The following is a 17,254-nucleotide window of genomic DNA, read 5'->3' as shown; positions in this document are numbered from 1 at the left end:
ATACAGTTGACTTTTGAAAATTGATCTTGCTAAACTCACTTATTAATTCTAGTAGCATTTTTGTATATTCCATTGGATTTTGTAGAGATAGTAATGTCATCTGTGAACAAAATTTTATTTCTTTGTTTCCAATCTGGATTCCTTTTATGTATTATTATTGGCTTACTATACTGGCCAGAATTTAATTTTTGCTTTATGGATTTTGAACTTCTGTTACCAGGTTCTTTTTTTTTTTTAATTTAAGATTTTAATTATTTACTCATGAGAGACACACAGGGAGAGGAAAAGACACAGGCAGAGGGAGAAGCAGTCTCCATGCAGGGAGCCCAGCGTGGGACTTGATCCCAGGACTCCAGGATCACGCCCTGAGCAGAAGGCAGATGCTCAACTGCCGAGCCACCCAGGTATCCCTGTTACCAGGTTCTTAAGCATATCATGCCCCTTGGTAAGTTGACCTCTTTGTCATTATGAAAAGACATTCTTATCCCTAGTAATATATTTTGCCCTAAAAATCTTCTCTGCTGGATACAAATATAACCACTTCAAGTTTCTTTTTATTAATGCTAGAATTAAACATCCTTTTATCATTCAAGTGTTTATATTTAAAGTGGGTTTCTTGTTCTCATTTAGGCAACACATGTACTAAAATTGGAATAATACAGAGAAGATTAGCATGGCCCCTGAACAAGGATGACACACAAATTCGTGAAGTGTTCCATATTTTTATGAAATATTACTCAGCTACCAGAAAAGATGAAAACCTACCACTTACATCGACATGGTGAAACTGGAGGGTTTTATGCTGAGTGAAATAAGTCAATCAGAAAAAGACAATCATCATTAAGTTTCATTCATATATGGAATATAAGAAATAGTGAAAGAGACCAAAAAGGAAGGGGGGAAACTGAATGGTGAAAAATTAGAAAGGCAAACCATGAGAGACTCCTAACTCTGGGAAATAAACAATGAGTTGCAGAAGGGGAGGTGGGTGAGGGGATAGGGTAACTGGGTGACCGGCATTAAGGAGGGCACATAATAAGATGAGCACTGGGTGTTATACTATATGCTGGCAAATTGAATTTAAATAAAATTTTAAAAAATTATAAATAAATTAAAAAATAAAGTGGCTTTCTATAAGCATAGGGTTAAGTTTTGCTTTTTTATACAGTCTGATAATCTTTGATTTTTAACTGGGGTATTGAGGACATTCACATTTTTTTAAAAGATTTTTCATTTATTCATGACAGAGGCAGAGAGAGAGGCAGAGATCTAGGCAGAGGGAGAAGCAGGCTTCCAGCAGGGAGACTGATGTGGGACTCCATCCTCTATCCCAGGATCATGCCCTGAGCTGAAGGCAGACGCTCAACCACTGAGCCACCCAGGTGTCCCAAAGCCATTTACATTTAATGTGATCATTACTATAGATGAGTTAAAAACCACCATCTTGTTATTTGTCCTCTGCGTTTTTTGGACCTTTTTCTTCTTTTCCTATCTTCCTTTTAGATTATTTGCATATTTGAGAACTATAATTTGAGAACTCTTTTCTTAACTTACTAGCTATAATTCTTTGTTGTGTTTTCAGTAGTTGTTTTAGGACTTATAAGATAAATATTTGACTTATTAAGTCTATCTTTAAGTGATATTATACTATTTTATGTGTAGTGTAAGAACTTTATAACAGTATACTTTTTCCTCTCTCAGTCTTTGTGCTATTATTGTCTTACATTTTACTTCTTCATGTGTTGCAAACTCCACAATACATTGTTATTATTTTAGTTTTAAACAGATTATTTAATATTTTAAATATTAATAATAAAGAGTCTTTTCATTTACTAATATAGTTATTTCCAGTGTTTTTCATTCCTTTTTCGCAGATCCAGGTTTCAAGCTTATATCATTTCCCTTCTGCCTAAAGAATTACTTTTAACATCTTTTATAATGCAGGTCTTTTAGTGATAAAATCTTTCAGCTTTTGTGTGTTTAAAAAGTTATTTTACCTTCACTGAAGATATTTCCAGTGAACAAAGAACTGTACTTTTAAAGCTTTTCTTCTTGCAGCACTTGCTGGTATTGCTTCATTGTTTTATTGCATGCATTTTTTAACAAGAATTGTGTTGGCATCCTTATCTTTGTTCCTCTGTATATGTGTCTTTTTTTAATCTCTTACTGCTTTTGAGATTTTTTTTCCCTTATCGCTGGTCTTAAGCAATATGGCTCTAACTCTTTTACTGTATTTTTCTTCCTGTTCCTTGTACTTGGGGTTTGTTGAGTTTCTTGGATATAAGGGTTTATTGTTTCATCAAATGTGGAACATTTTTCAGCCATTATGTCTTCAAATACTTTTCTGTCTTCCTTCCTTCAGAGACTATAATTACACAAATATTTGGCTGCTTTATCTTGTCCAATAGCTCACTCATTTTCTCAATTTTACCAATCTCTCTCTGTGTTTCATTTAGATATCTCAATTGCTGTGGGCTCAGGTCCACTAATCTATGTTTGATGTGCCATTATTACTATCTGGTGCATTTTTTTTTTTTTTGCCCAGCGATGATCATTTTCACTTCTAAAATCTTGATTTGGGCATCTTTTATATCCTTCGTTTCTCTACTTATGTTCAGTATTCCCTCTATTTTTTTTTAAAGATTTTATTTATTCATGAGAGACACAGAGAACGAGAGAGGCAGAGACACAGGCAGAGGGCGATGCATGCTCCATGCAGGGAGCCCGACACGGGACTCCATCCTGGGTCTCCAGCATCACGCCCCGGGCCGAAGGCAGGCGCTAAACCCGCTGAGCCACTCAGGGATCCCAGTATTCCCTCTATTTTTTTCAACAGATGGAATACAGTTATAATAAGTGTTTAAATGTTCTTGTCTACTGATTCTATCATGTATGCCATTTCCATGTCATTTCTGGGTGCCTTCATTACCCAATCATTTAGCTCCAAATCCAGGCCAGTGTGAATTTGCTAGAATAAAACAGATGAATAAAAAGTCTGCTTTTGCCCTCTGCTGGCAGCCTCAGGAAGGAATCCTACTGGAGATGGTACCCAGGCTCATTAAACTGGCAGCTTCAATGGAGACATAAGTAGGATGGAAAGAAAACTTACCCAAGTTCTCTGAACACTGACTAATTGAATGCATTTTGTTTCCTCCTTTGGAAATCAAAATACATGTATCTGTGTTGAACTCTATGATGTGTATACATATTTTTGGGACAACTTCAAAAGACGTGTAGGGATTTTGCAGACCAAAGGTTTGGGGCCTTGAGCCAAATCCAGTCACACTTGTTTGTTTAAATAATGTCTATGGCCTTTTAATACTATAATGACAGAGTTGTGTGGCTGTAACAAAGATGACATAATACCTAAAAACAGAAATATTTACTACATGACCTTTTACAGAAAAATTTTGCTTATCTCTGATCTAGGCCAGTGGTTTTCCCAACTTTCTCTTTAAAGTTGGAGCAATTCTATAGGGTGCTCTGGGGTTTCATGGGGAGTGAAGGGAAGAAAACAGCACCCATGATTATCACAACCGCAGCCTCCACTTGGATATAGCAACTCTCTTTTTATCTATTAGGTTATCTTTTAAAGTTTCTTTGGAAGACAGAATTTTAGAAAATTTAAATCTATTTCACATCTTTTTTTTTCAAATATGAAAGTGAAGATTGGAGAAGGAAGGTAAATTTCTTACTCAGCCTAACATAGCTCCTTATAACCCAAATTTCATGATTCCCAGGTCTAAGGGTTCTTTATACCATCTGAATTGAAATTGATTAAGAGAGGGCTCTCCTGAAGGGCCTCTAACTTAAAAAGAAAAAAAAAAAAAAAAAAAAAAAGCACAGTGTCCAGGCTATGACTGGAGAAAATCTGCCTTGGGCTGGCATTCCCAGAACCACATCACCCACCTCTTGGCAGTCCTGCCCTTGATTTATGGGATTCTTATGAAACTGTCACACTCATGAAAAGTTATTTATTCAGTCCCATACAGAGTAACAGGAAAAAGTAATATGAACTTGAAAGGGTTGAGAGACTCAGAAATAGAAATCAGAGAGTCATAAAAAATAGAAAAGAAAAGCAAATATGGACATAATAAAGCGATTACCTAAGAACACAGGAAAGAAAGGGCCTGTGACAGGAGAAATATAACATCAAAAGAGAATCCCTGGGTTGCTCAGTGGTTTAGCACCTGCCTTCAGCCCAGAGCGTGATCCTGGGGTCCCAGGATCGAGTCCCAAGTCAGATTCCCTGCATGGAGCCTGCTTCTCCCTCTGCCTGTGTCTCTGCCTCTCTCTCCCTCTCTCTGTGTATCTCATGAATAAATAAATAAAATCTTTAAAAAAAATAATGTCAAAAGAGAACTGGATAGAAAAATGCAGATTCTCCATATAGGCTAAAAAATACTTGATGCTACTGCAAACTCTACTTTTATTTAGAGAAAAGGATCAGTGAAATATGGGCAAAAGGCAGGGAAGGACCACAAGAGTAACTCTTAGTCTCTCTTCAGCTCTGGCCCCAAACTTAAAACTCTACTCAATCATACCAAATACCTGTTAAGACCCACTCTCCTTAAAAGGCAGTATGGTATTTATTCTTTCTCAAGCATAAACTTTGGAGTCTCACAATCCCCCCCAAGTAGTGTATTGTTATGGACTGATGTTTGTGTCCCCCACCCACCAAATTCATATGTTCATGTGCCATACCCCCAGTATGACAGCATTAGGAGGTAGGATCCTTGGGAGATCATTAGGTTTAGATGAGATGGTGACAGTGAAACCCCCATGATGGGGCTAGTGCCCTTCTAAGAAGAGGAAGAGACATCAGAGTTTCCTCTCTCCATAATGTGAACATATAGGGAGAAGGTAGCCTTTGCAAGCCAGGAAGAGAGGCTTCACCAAGAACTGAATCAATTGGGCAGCCCGGGTGGCTCAGCGGTTTAGTGCTGCCTTCAGCCCAGGGCCTGATCTGGAGACCAGGGATTGAGTCCCACGTCGGGCTCCCTGCATGGAGCCTGCTTCTCCCTCTGCCTGTGTCTCTGCCTCTGTGTGTGTGTGTGTGTGTGTGTCTCATGAATAAATAAATAAAATCTTAAAAAAAAAAAAAAACACTGAATCAATTGGTACCTTGATCTTGGACTTCTCAGCCTCCAGAACTGTGAGAAATAAATGTTAATTTTGCCACCCAGCCCATGGTATTTTGTTATAGCAGTTCAAGCTGACTAAAATATATATCAAAATACTTCTTTCAACTTCCCACTCACATTAGCTCTCCTTACTTATTAGTACCCCGAGCTTCAGTTGATCCACTTACTTGCCCTTATCTCTTAAGTCTCTGTGAAATGTGTAACCGATTTTGTTTTCCTCTTTGAGTTAGCTATTGAATAACTTAGAGACAAACTTAGGTCCCTTCCATAGCAAGTGTGAAGACTTCTCTGTATGTATTCTTGCAAAAACCTCATTCCTAGCCCCATTTTCGTCCCTGACTTCTTTTTCTCTCTGTTTAGGTGAAGGATATGTGACCTAGAAATGCATGGAGGACAGCAGCCACCTGCTAAGTCAGCATGGTGGTAGCAACAGAAACTAGCAAAGCAAAGGAAATCTCTTGGAACTTTAATTATAAGCTTCCAAATTCCCTCCCCATGTGGACATTCTTCCTCCACTGCTTAACATTAGAAAATTTGCTTGCTCTTGCCACTACTGACTATAATTGGGCCAGCATCTCTTAAAACTCAGTGACTAGAAGAAGGCTTTATCATGAAAATCAAGGTTGGAAGGACACCTGGGTGGCTCGGCGAGTGTCTGCCTTTGGCTCAGGGCGTGATCCCGGGGTCCTGGGATGGAGTCCCACATCGGGGCATCCTGCATGAAGCTGGTTCTCCCTCTGCCTGTGTCTCTGTCTCTCTCTCTCTCTCTCATGAATACATAAATAAAATCTTAAAAAAAAAAAAAAAGAAAATCAAGGTTGGAAATTTTGGTTTATCTGCATGATTCATTCCCATATTACGATAGCAGGTGAAAGGTAGAATTTGTATAGAGATCCGTGGAAGGCTATTGGCAAATTAAGTCATAGTAACAGATCTGAGTTTTGTTTGTTTGGTTTTTGTTTTTTTAAGAACTAATTTTCAAAGCCTATGTGTGTGGGAAGCTCATATGAAGAAAGACTGGAAACATGCCTCTAGCAAAACAAGCTGAGAAGGACACCTGGGTGGCTCAGTAGTTGAGCATCTACCTTCCACTCAGGGCATGATCCTGGGGTCCTGGGATCGAGTCCCGCATCAGGCTTCCCAGAGGGAGCCTGCTTCTCCCTCTGCCTATGTCTCTGCCTCTCTCTGTGTCTCTCATGAAAAATTAAATAAAATCTTTAAAAAAAACAAGCTGAGAAATTTGAAAAACTATCATAAAAATGAGGCTAGAAAAGCCCCTATCCAGCTAGCCTTGGAAAGTATCCACAGATCTTGAAGATAACCAGGATTCTGGGTGGAAAAATTTTACATATATCATGAGATATCAAAGCTCATACACATACCTAAGATACAAGGTCCAAATTTTCACTACCCATACTTTGCAGGAAATCATGGTTTAAACATTACAATTTGGTCTAGGACTTGAGAAACCAACAGGACTGAAACATAAGCAAGCTCAAACTAGTTCGTAGGAATAGTTCTACAACTCAGAGCACACAGGAATCACCACCTCCAAACAAACTAAGATAACTTCACAGTAAAGACGTTACGAATTGTACAAGGAAACAATCTACCATGAGGGAGAATTGGCAGATGCGACAAACAGGAGAAGCAGCGTTTTCAAAGTCTGGAGAAAGTGCAGATCTTCCTCAAATTATGATGAATTACATTCCACTAAACCAATCATAAGTTGAAAATATCCAAGTCATAAATGCATTTAATATGCCTCACCTACCAAACATCAGAGCTTAGCTGAGTGCACCTTGAACGTACTTAGAATGCTTACATGAGCCTACAGTTGGGCAAAATCATCTAACACAAAGCATATTTCATAATAAAGTGTTGGGTATCTCAGGTAATTTATTGAATTCTACTAAAAGTGATAAACAGAATGGCTGTATGGATGAAGAACATTTCTAAGTGTGTCAGTTGTTTACCTTCACAATTGAGAGACTGGGAATTGAGTTCACTGCCCCTGCTCAGCATTTCAAGAATCATAGAGCATAGCACCAGGCCAGGAAAAGGTGCAAATTCCAAATTCAAAGTATAGTTTCTACTGAATGCATATCATTCTGTGCCATCATAAAGTCAAAAGATCATTAAGCCAAATCATCTTAAGTTGAGGGCTATCTGTAGATCCTCTATAAGACTATAATAGTAAAACAAAGACATCATAATGAAAGAACACAATAGGATGTGAAAAGAATAGGCAGAGAACTATTAGAAATGAAAACCTGTTTAAATATCAGATCAGACACTGTATGAAGAACTAATGAGCTAGTGGATAGATTTGAACAAATTGCTAATAATGCAGTACAGACAAATAAAGGGGTAGAAATTATGAAATAGAAGTAGAAATATGGAGAGGTAAGTAAGAACATTAATCCTACGTATATCTAACATATTGAAAACAAAGTGAACTGGAAAATATAGGAGATGATTTTAAATAGGATTTTGCAATAAATGAATGTTCATAGATTGGGAATGTCTCAATGAAAAGGAAGAGGACCTGAGCCTTTAAAGAGGCAGGTAAATAAGAGACTCATGGAGAGTCTTGTAGGAATCATGAGGAAGAACAGAGTCAGGTCTCATTCTCATATCAGGGGATACAAGGGCACGGTTGTCCTTCAAGGTTAGCTGTTTCCAGAACACAAAAGAATTGGAAGTGGGCGATTCTTAAACCACCCTGCTTGCCAGAAACACGGATCTCAGATAAAGTTCAATATTGCCACACAGGAGTTCTGAAGGACTAAGTAGAAAGAATAAGGAGGGAATTTGCAAAAAATAAAGAATTTTCCAGAATTGAAAAAAAGACATAAACCCTCAAAATTTTGGAGTATGCTTAGTCCCAAATAAAAATAAACAAAACAAAAGCCATACCTAGACACATGGTAGTGAAACTGCAAATATGAAGAAATATTATTAATTAGGAACATTTTTCTTGCTCTCTTTTTCTTTCATCTTCCCACATTTCTGTATGACTGGTTTCATACAGCTGAAATTATACTTTCTCTTATTGCTTTCTGAAATTGAGAATGTAAGCAAGATCTAAATCAGTTATTAAACTAGGAAGATCTAATCAGTTATTAAACTAGGAAGATTTAGATCACCTCCACACCAATTGCCCTTCTCTGTCCTGGGAATTTCTCTTTAGGACTTATTTTGCCACTGTCTTGGGCCTTTTCCTTCTCTCCTTACATTCACTTTCCTTCTCCAAGACTGCTCCCAAAAAACCCCACAATTTCCTTCATTTATTTGGCAAAAAAAATTAGCCTTCTCTTCCTCTCCTTCTCTCTCTCTCTCTCTGTCTCTTTTTCTCTGTTTTCTCCCTCTTTTTAGACCAAACCCATTCCCAAAAAGAGCTTCAATAAATTTTCTTGAGCAAAACAGCTCCCCTCATACAAACTACATCACTACTCCGGTAGATGGAAGTTGCTGCCTTTGGAGGATTTTTTAATAATAAATAGCAATTCCCACCCCCCCCAGAAACAATCATTTGTCCCCCTTAATTTTCTAGTTCTGTATGTAGTACATACATAATAGTCTTTTAATTCACCTTTGACTCCTAATCTTCCATGTTGGGCCAGGGCAGAGTGGGACGCAGGAATAGGATAAAGATTCTCATATATATGTTGCTTTAAAGTGGAAAAAAAATATAAAGGATTTGTTATTTTATATTCCACATGAAAATGGCTAAGCTAAAGCAGCCACATCAAAACTATTCAGTCAAAATGTCATGTACACACATCATAGTAAAAATCCTATCCTACAGATGGGTAAAGTGAAGCTCCAAGCATCCAAACTGAGTTCTCCAAACTCACATAGCTGGTAAGTGGTTGAGTTGGGCCTTCAGCCCACATCTTCTGACTCAAAATACCATTCTTTTTTAGTGATACTTTGCAGCCTATAGAGTTTCTTTCTCAATTTAATAAGTTTCATTTTAACCCAAGGAAAAAAATTGAAAGTTATTGTAACTACATGTACTTTATATATTCTCCTAAGTGTCATGATTTGGGTAAAACTGGGAGTTCAATTCCTCTTCACAATGGAAGCTCCCAGCCGGTAAACAGGGAAAGAACTTATGCAATTCCTCCAGCAGAGCTTTATTTTTTTCTACATATAAATCAGCATGCAAAATCCCAGAGCAGTGTTGTGACTTTCATACTTATGGAAATCAGATTGGCCTCCTGCACTTCGAATAAAGTGGGTATCTTGATGGGTTGTATTATTTCCTGCATGTGGTGTTCCATCTATGCTGTGAGCCAACAGCACCACCTTATCAGGACAGAAGAGTGACTTTCTAAAGCATTGCCATAAAAACTGCTGCTATGAGACCCACCATCTTCCAAATTATCTACCTTGCAATTTGCCCTGGAGAACTTGGGCAAAGGGACAAAGACACATTGTCTTCTAGACTTCCACTGGAGATCAGAAGTTGTATGAAGCCATCAAGTGTAGTCATTCATTTGTATATTCAGTCATCCAACAAGTATTTAAACACCTATTATGTGCCGACACTGTGCTAGGTGTTGGGGATATGCCAAAGAGAAGACACAATTCCAGTCTTCTTGGAGCTTATAGATTAGGAAGAGAAACAGGCATGAAAAAAATACTGTAACTAACGCAAGTAACTCAAATGTCACTATCCCCACAAGCAGCTGCTCTTTTAGCCTCCTGTTAATCTTGATACTGGACACAGCATTGCTCTTCTTTCTAGTAAATAGATAGAAAATCCTCTCTACATTGAAAGCATTAACAAGCAATGTAAACATTGACCAAGATTCTGTATAGGAGATGAAGAAGGAGTTTGGTTTCTGTGGTTACACACCTCAATGGAATACTCCAAATTCTCTTAGGAAGTGTCTGGTCTCTGACCTGCATTTTTCCTCTGTCCTTTGTGAAGCAGTTCTGGACCTTGCTGTCTTGTGATCTCTATCTTTCTGTATGTTCACCCTGGAACTTTCTTTTCCACCCCCTACTTTCCCACCCCCACCATGGCGAGCAATTCAGCTCTGCTTTTGAGTTTGCCTACAGCCTCTCTTACTGGCAGCATCTCTGGGTGTAGCAAAGACAATGTTGTCCCCTGGCTAGAATCCACTTCCTCAAAAGAGTGTGTGTGTTGGGGTGGGGTGGATATAACATAAAAAAAAAAAAAAAAAAAAAAACCTGGTTGTGCTACTCTTAAATAGGTAGTAATTATAATTGGCTACAGAGAGAAAAACAGGTGTGAGGAGACTGAGTAAGAGGCCAGCCTAGCACGATGGCCAGGAACAGCTGTGCAATAGCACCCCACCACCCTCCTGCCATGTTAAGACCCTGCCTCCTGAGTCAGCCTGCATCTAATTGGGAGCAGCTACAATCACTGTCTGAATAATTCTCTGGAATAGAGTTTCTTCCTGAATGACTCGATTCACACGGGATGAGAAACTGTCTCTCTCCACCAGGAAGTGGAATAAAACAACTGACTCACATTTCACGCTTCTGTTTTTGCCAAGCATAGATGATAATGTCTGTTATTCAGATGTGGGCTAGAGCTGAATCTGCTTTGTATAACTGACGGATCTGGCTTAGAAGTTAAAATCCAGGTAGCAGGCAGCGAAGAAAGGCATATTGAGTTAAGTTCCTAGGTCCTAGATTCCAGCCAAATCCTGGAGTGTGGCCATTCCTTGGTCTGGTGATCTGGACCCATCTTGCATCTTGGACAAGGCCTGAGATGATCCTATCAATTCAGAAGTTTCCCCCCACCAAGCCATCCTCCCATTATGTCTCCTGGAGAAGGTACAAATCCCAGATACCCTTTGAACATGTCTGATATCCTAGACCTAAAGTATGGAGCATCAGGCTTCAGAGACCAAAGGTGGATGACACTTGTAGATGCTAGGGATGTCAGTATTGAGAACATATGGCAGAAATCAAGCTCAGGGACTAAGTGGGAGTAAACACAACCACCAAAAACAAGAACAGTCCCCAGGTGTAGACTGCTGGACAGACACCAGGTCTATAGGCCCAGTACCCATGAGCTGCACTTTATTTGGAGGAATGCAGGGGCTCTGACCTGAATTTATGTGCCTCCTAATCACTGTTAATGATTAAGGGAGTCAGCCAGTAGAACCCTAATTTTTCCCTTTTAATATCATTTCCTAATCATTTCTGTATGTAATTACATACTGGAGACGTGATAGGTCTCCCAACTATCACAAAAAAAAAAAAAAAAGACCTGTGATTTATATGCATGTAATTATGCCATAGTGGGTATTATTCACTGTGTTCTGGGATATGTCCACACAATATCTAACATCACAGTAAGTCTGTTGTACTATACTGGGTGAAAAAGTTTCTTCAGCTGTACCACCATCACCACTAGGGAGTACTCTTCACAAGTATCGAAAACATGAAAGACAAGGGAAGATAAAGGAACAGTTCCAGATTACAAGAGACCAAACAGACACGACAACTAATGCCATATGTGCTCCTGGACTGGATCCTGGACGAGGAAAAATAATCACCACAAAAACAGCACTGGGACCATTGGAGCAATATAGATAGGAATTTTAGGTTATAGTATTACATCAAAGTTATATGATTCTGGTCATTGTGGTGTAGTCACGTAAGAGAAGTCCCTACTTTTAAGGAAATACACAGTAAAGAATTTATGGATAGAGAATCATAGTAACTGTAAGACATTTTTAAAAAATTTTTAATAGAGAGGGAAAGAATAAGAGCAAATAATAAGCAAATTGAGCAAAATAGTGACCATTGGTAAATCTTGGTAAAGGGAATACAGGTATCTTTTGACTTCTGTGAAAGCTTGAAATTGTATTAAAATAAAAATGTTTAAATGACATATTCTATTTAGAGTATTTAATTAATCTTTTAAAAAACATAGATAAAGAGTATATCACTCTCCTATTGATTTCCTATAGAAGCAAATTACCACAAATGTGGCTTAAAACCACATTAATTTATCATCTTACATGCCTGTTCTGGCTTCTAGAGGCTGCCTGCTTTCCATACCATTCCACCTCATCCCAACTTCTGTTTTCACCCTCTTGTCTCCTTTCCTGACACTGGTGCTATTGCCTTCTCCTAAAAACCTTTTGTGATTACGTTGGCCGCCCCCTAGATAGTCCATAATCTTCCCATCTCAGGTCCTTAATCATATCTACAAAATTCCTCTTGTCACAAATCCCAGGGTTAGGGTGTCTTCAGGAGGCCATTATTCTGTCCACCACAGAGTAATTCAGTTTTTAGTATAAAGAGAAACAATTCTATCCCCCTCTCTTTTTTTTAAAATTTTTATTTATTTATGATAGTCACAGAGAGAGAGAGAGAGAGAGAGGGAGGCAGAGACACAGGCAGAGGGAGAAGCAGGCTCCATGCACCGGGAGCCCGACGTGGGATTCGATCCCGGGTCTCCAGGATCGCGCCCTGGGCCAAAGACGGGCGCCAAACCGCTGCGCCAACCAGGGATCCCTTTTATTTTTCTTTTTTTTTTAATTTTTATTTATATCCCCCTCTCAAACAAATGTTAAAGAATATTCAAAGAATTTTGGTTTGAAGAGGCAAACTCAGGCCTGGGAAGGGGAAGAGATGCCATGAAAACACAGCATACCAAAGGCACTATAATATTCGAGATCTTAAGTCTGTTTTATTATTCTTATTTAGACTGTGCTTATTCTTATTTAGACTGTGCATTAATCTATTATATGATTTCATTCGTAATTATTTTTAAAAACACATGGAATTAAATAAAATGATAGATATTCCAAACTGATAAGGCTTACGTTCATCTATTAAGACCTAGAGTATTTTGAAACTTTCTACTTAAATGTTTTTGAAAAAAAATGTTTTTAATAATTTATCTTCTTATTAGCGTTAATTACAGGGAAACATGATCTTAGTTAGCAGACCTAGCAACTAATGCCTTGAACCTATCTATGGCAGAGTAATTATTACTTTGTCAATCAATCAAAGTGAACAAATAGAAGTTGTTAGTTACCATCAAAAATTGTGCCAAACCAAGTCAGTGGTTGTCAGGTGTTATGGGCGGGAGGGTGAGAGTGAATATGAATATAAAGAGACACCATGACAAAATTACTTGGCGTGATAGACTGTTTTGTAAGCTGAGTAGAGCAATGGCTATATGAATCTTTAAAATTCATAGAACTGTGCGCCAAAATAAAAATGTCAATTTTACTTTATGATAATGTAAAAAGTAAGAGCTTAGTGTGTAATATTCAGGAAAAAAAACTATGCTATTTTGATCCAACAGTTTTAAATCTAGGAATTTAGCCCATGAAACATATCCATACACACACTCACATGTTCACAAAAACAATGAGTATATTCACTGAAGCAATAGCAAGAACCTGGACCCTGTCTAAATGTTTATAGCAGAGGACTAGTTAAACATATTATAATGCTTTCATGTATGCAAGTCATTAAAATAGACTTTAAGTAAACTAACATGTAAGAGATGTTCTTCCAGAATTGGCTAGAGATTGGGGTGATAAATAACCCACATACTAAAGGGAGTCTAAAGTAATCAGAGGTCACATACCTCTTCAGGACAGATAAGAAACAGCTAGATTGGCTCAGCTACTCAGCTATCAGTACATAATTGCCTCCAATGCATACATATATATGCAGACCACTTTGGAAAACAAATCTAAGGAGAATTTTCGGTCTTCAGATGTCAGCCTTGTGGTGAATGCTATGGTTTCTTTTTCCTTCCTCATGAGAAGACTATCCCTCAAAAGAATTAAGTGGGGAAAAATGCACAGAAATTAGAGGTGCAGGCAAGACAGGGGTCCTCACATTTACTCCCTGCTTGCATACCTGCTTTTTCAGTAGAACTGCTCATCTGTCCTCTGTGTCTACCTGAGCAGGAAATAAAAGGAGACAAAGCCAGGCAGAGGCCACAGCCATGGAGCAGTCTCTCCATCCATTCTTGGGTGTGACAAGGACATGTGGGCTTCCTGAGCATGAAGCGATCTTTGGAATATAGCTTACTGGGTACCCTATCCAAGAGGCTTGGTCACCAGGAGAGAGGACCCCATCCCCCTGCCCCTGTGAACATGAGACGGTAGCATGAACTGTTCTGGGAAGGAGCTGAGAGGGAATTGGAGAAAGTTAAACCCTGGCATATTTTCCATACCAAAGAACTATGCCCTGAGGAGAATTTTCTGGGATTTCCCTGAAGAAGCCACACATGTGACCCATGAACAAAGCAGACTTTAGAATTCAGTGAGCACCATCTGAACTCCCTAACAATCATCACCATATTCCTCTGCTTAGGCTGCCAAAACAAAATGCCACACTGAGTGGCTTAAACAACAGAAATTTATTTTCTCACAGTTCTGGAGGCTGGAAGTCCAAAATCAAGGTGCCAACAGGGTTGGTTTTATAAGGCCTCTCTCCTTGGCTTTGCATGGTCATCCCTCTGTACATGAGAGCTGCTGCTGTCTCTCTGTATGTCCAAATTTTCTCTTCTTATAAGGACATCAGTGAGACTAGATTAGGGCCTACACAAATGGCCTAATTTTAACTGAATCACCTCTTTCAAGGCCTTATCATGAAATACAGTCACATTCTGAGGTACTAGGGGTTAGGGCTTCGACATGATTCTTGAAGAAGGACACAATCCAGCCCATTACAATCCTATTAATAAGAGACACTTGCCTCTCTGACTGTCCCTCCATCTCATCCCAATGAAAGATGTACAAGAAGAGGGCAGAAGAGTGAAAGGTGACCCACACTCTTCTCTACTCCAAATCCTCTCACTGAGGTCTGCTCTACACTGGCCAATTTGAGGAGGAGAATGAACATTAAACTGGATATAAAGGGTACCTGAGTGCTCAGCCAGATGAGCATCCAACTCTTGGTTTCAGCTCTGGTCATGGTCTCAGGGTCATGAAATTGAGCCGAGCCCCATGTCGGGCTCTGCACTCAGCAAGGAGTCTGCTCAAGATTCTCCCTCTCCCTCTGCCTCTGGCCCTCCTCCCCCACTCTCACACACACTCTCTCTCACTCTCTCTCTCTAAAAAATAAATAAATAAATTGGATGTGAAAAAAATTGGAGGTGAAATTTAGTTTTAGACTACTCTAGACATTTTAATAATAAAAAGTGGCCAGAAAGCGGGATCCCTGGGTGGCGCAGCGGTTTGGCGCCTGCCTTTGGCCCAGGGCGCGATCCTGGAGACCCGGGATCGAATCCCACGTCGGGCTCCTGGTGCATGGAGCCTGCTTCTCCCTCTGCCTGTGTCTCTGCCTCTCTCTCTCTCTCTATGTGACTATCATAAATAAATAAAATTAAAAAAAAAAAAGTGGCCAGAAAGCTATGAGACCTACCCAAGATATCATTTCGTTCAATGAAGATTTCATGCAATACGATGGAAAGGCATGATTGGAGAGAAAACAGTTTTATATTTCTGTTCTATTGAATACAACCTGTTTGATAAGCTAATCATAATATACATTGATATGGAAAGAAGTCCATGATATATAATATACTGACTAAAACAGACTAGAGAATAGATTGCCTGTTAGGCTCCAACTTGAATTAAAACATGACAGGTGTCTATTGTTCTTGGTTGCCCAGTATCCTTTCCCTTGACTTTTCTAGTAACGGACACTTTCCCCAACAATGGGTTGTGCACGTGACTCCAGCTGAGCCTCTTGTAATACCTCATGCCTTTCCTAGAATGATTGATTAATCAACAAATTGAACGAAGTAGAAACATGTCCTGGAATTTGTCAAGCCAGAAGAACAAAGCCCCTTTCGATTCTGGTCACAAAGTTATAAGGCTTAGAGTGGGGAGCTGCTAATGGTCATATCACCTTACAGAGAACCTGGTGATGTGGAAGATTAAGCTAACATGCAGAAAGAAGTAGAGATGAAGGACAAAAAAGAGTGATTCCTGATGATGTTCTAGTCCTGGTTTCAATCATCCTGAAGGCCAATTCTACTCTTGTCTTTCCAAAATTTGAAGTATCTGTGCCCATTAGGTCTTTTCTTTTCCTTAAGCCAGTTTGCTTTTATTCTTATCCCTTGAAATCAAAGAATCTCAAAAATAAAAATATATGTTTATGTGGTATAGTTAATATTCCATGGAAAATATCTAAAAAGATATACATAAAATTGTTAACAGTTGTTAATTCTGGTACATGGCATACTTCTTGTATTATTTTAACTTCTTTGCATCAACTATTTGTTACTTTTGCAATAAAACACATTTAGAAGGGGCACCTAGGTGGCTCAGTCAGTTAAGTATCTGCTTTTGGCTCAGGTTGTGATCCCAGCCCTGTGTCAGGCTCCCTACTCAGTGGGGAGTCTGCTTCTCCCACTGCCACTCCCCGCCTCATGCTCTCTCTCTCTCTCAAATAAATAAATAAAATCTTTTTAAAATTTAAAAGATAAAATAAAACACACTTAGGAAATAGAGAATACAAAATAGTATGGCACTGATGATAACCAAGAATAATGTGTGGCTATACATTGAATAAAATTGGGAGATATATTTAGAATAATGGACTTTAGCTTAACATTCTATTTGCCCCCTTTCCATCTAAAATTGCTTAAACTCTTAATACAATTTTAAAAAGTAAACCTCCGGACGCCTGGGTGGCTCAGCGCTTGAACGCCTGCCTTTGGCCCAGGGAGTGATCCTGGAGTCTCAGGATCGAGTCCCACACCGGGCTTCCTGCATGGAGCCTGCTTCTCTCTCTGCTTCTCTCTCTGCCTACGTCTTTGCCTCTCTCTGTGTGTATCTCTCATGAATATAAAATAGAATCCTAAATAAATAAATAAATAAATAAATAGGTAAACCTTAGCCCTACAAAGAGTAAAGAGAATGTTAATTCTAAGATCATACATATACAAAGAGCAGTAAATGTGCTCAGGACAACCAAGCAATACATGTGGAGTGGACCTAATGCAACAGGTGCGAATGAGGAAAAGAAAAGAGAAGAAAAAAATAACCACAGACACCTTCAGATCTGCCCTTTGGGGTCACCTCTGAGTTATGCATCCTTTCTGAGCTGAGACTCACCCTCACTCATCTGCTTCCCAA

The 17,254-nt window shown here is 39.0% G+C and overlaps 1 non-coding gene across 1 annotated transcript; it reads left to right on the top strand.

Moving 5' to 3' along the window:
- Window positions 1-616: 616 nt before the first annotated feature.
- Window positions 617-725, top strand: LOC140621257 (U6 spliceosomal RNA). Its single transcript, XR_012020984.1, has one exon. It is a non-coding gene; the product is annotated as a U6 spliceosomal RNA (small nuclear RNA).
- The last annotated feature ends 16,529 nt before the right edge of the window (window positions 726-17,254 follow it).

The sequence above is a fragment of the Canis lupus genome, chromosome 29, assembly GCF_048164855.1.
Source record: "Canis lupus baileyi chromosome 29, mCanLup2.hap1, whole genome shotgun sequence".
Taxonomy (NCBI): Eukaryota; Metazoa; Chordata; class Mammalia; order Carnivora; family Canidae; genus Canis; species Canis lupus.
The sequence above is the reverse complement of the archived record's forward strand: the minus strand, read 5'-3'. Positions and strand labels throughout refer to the sequence as shown.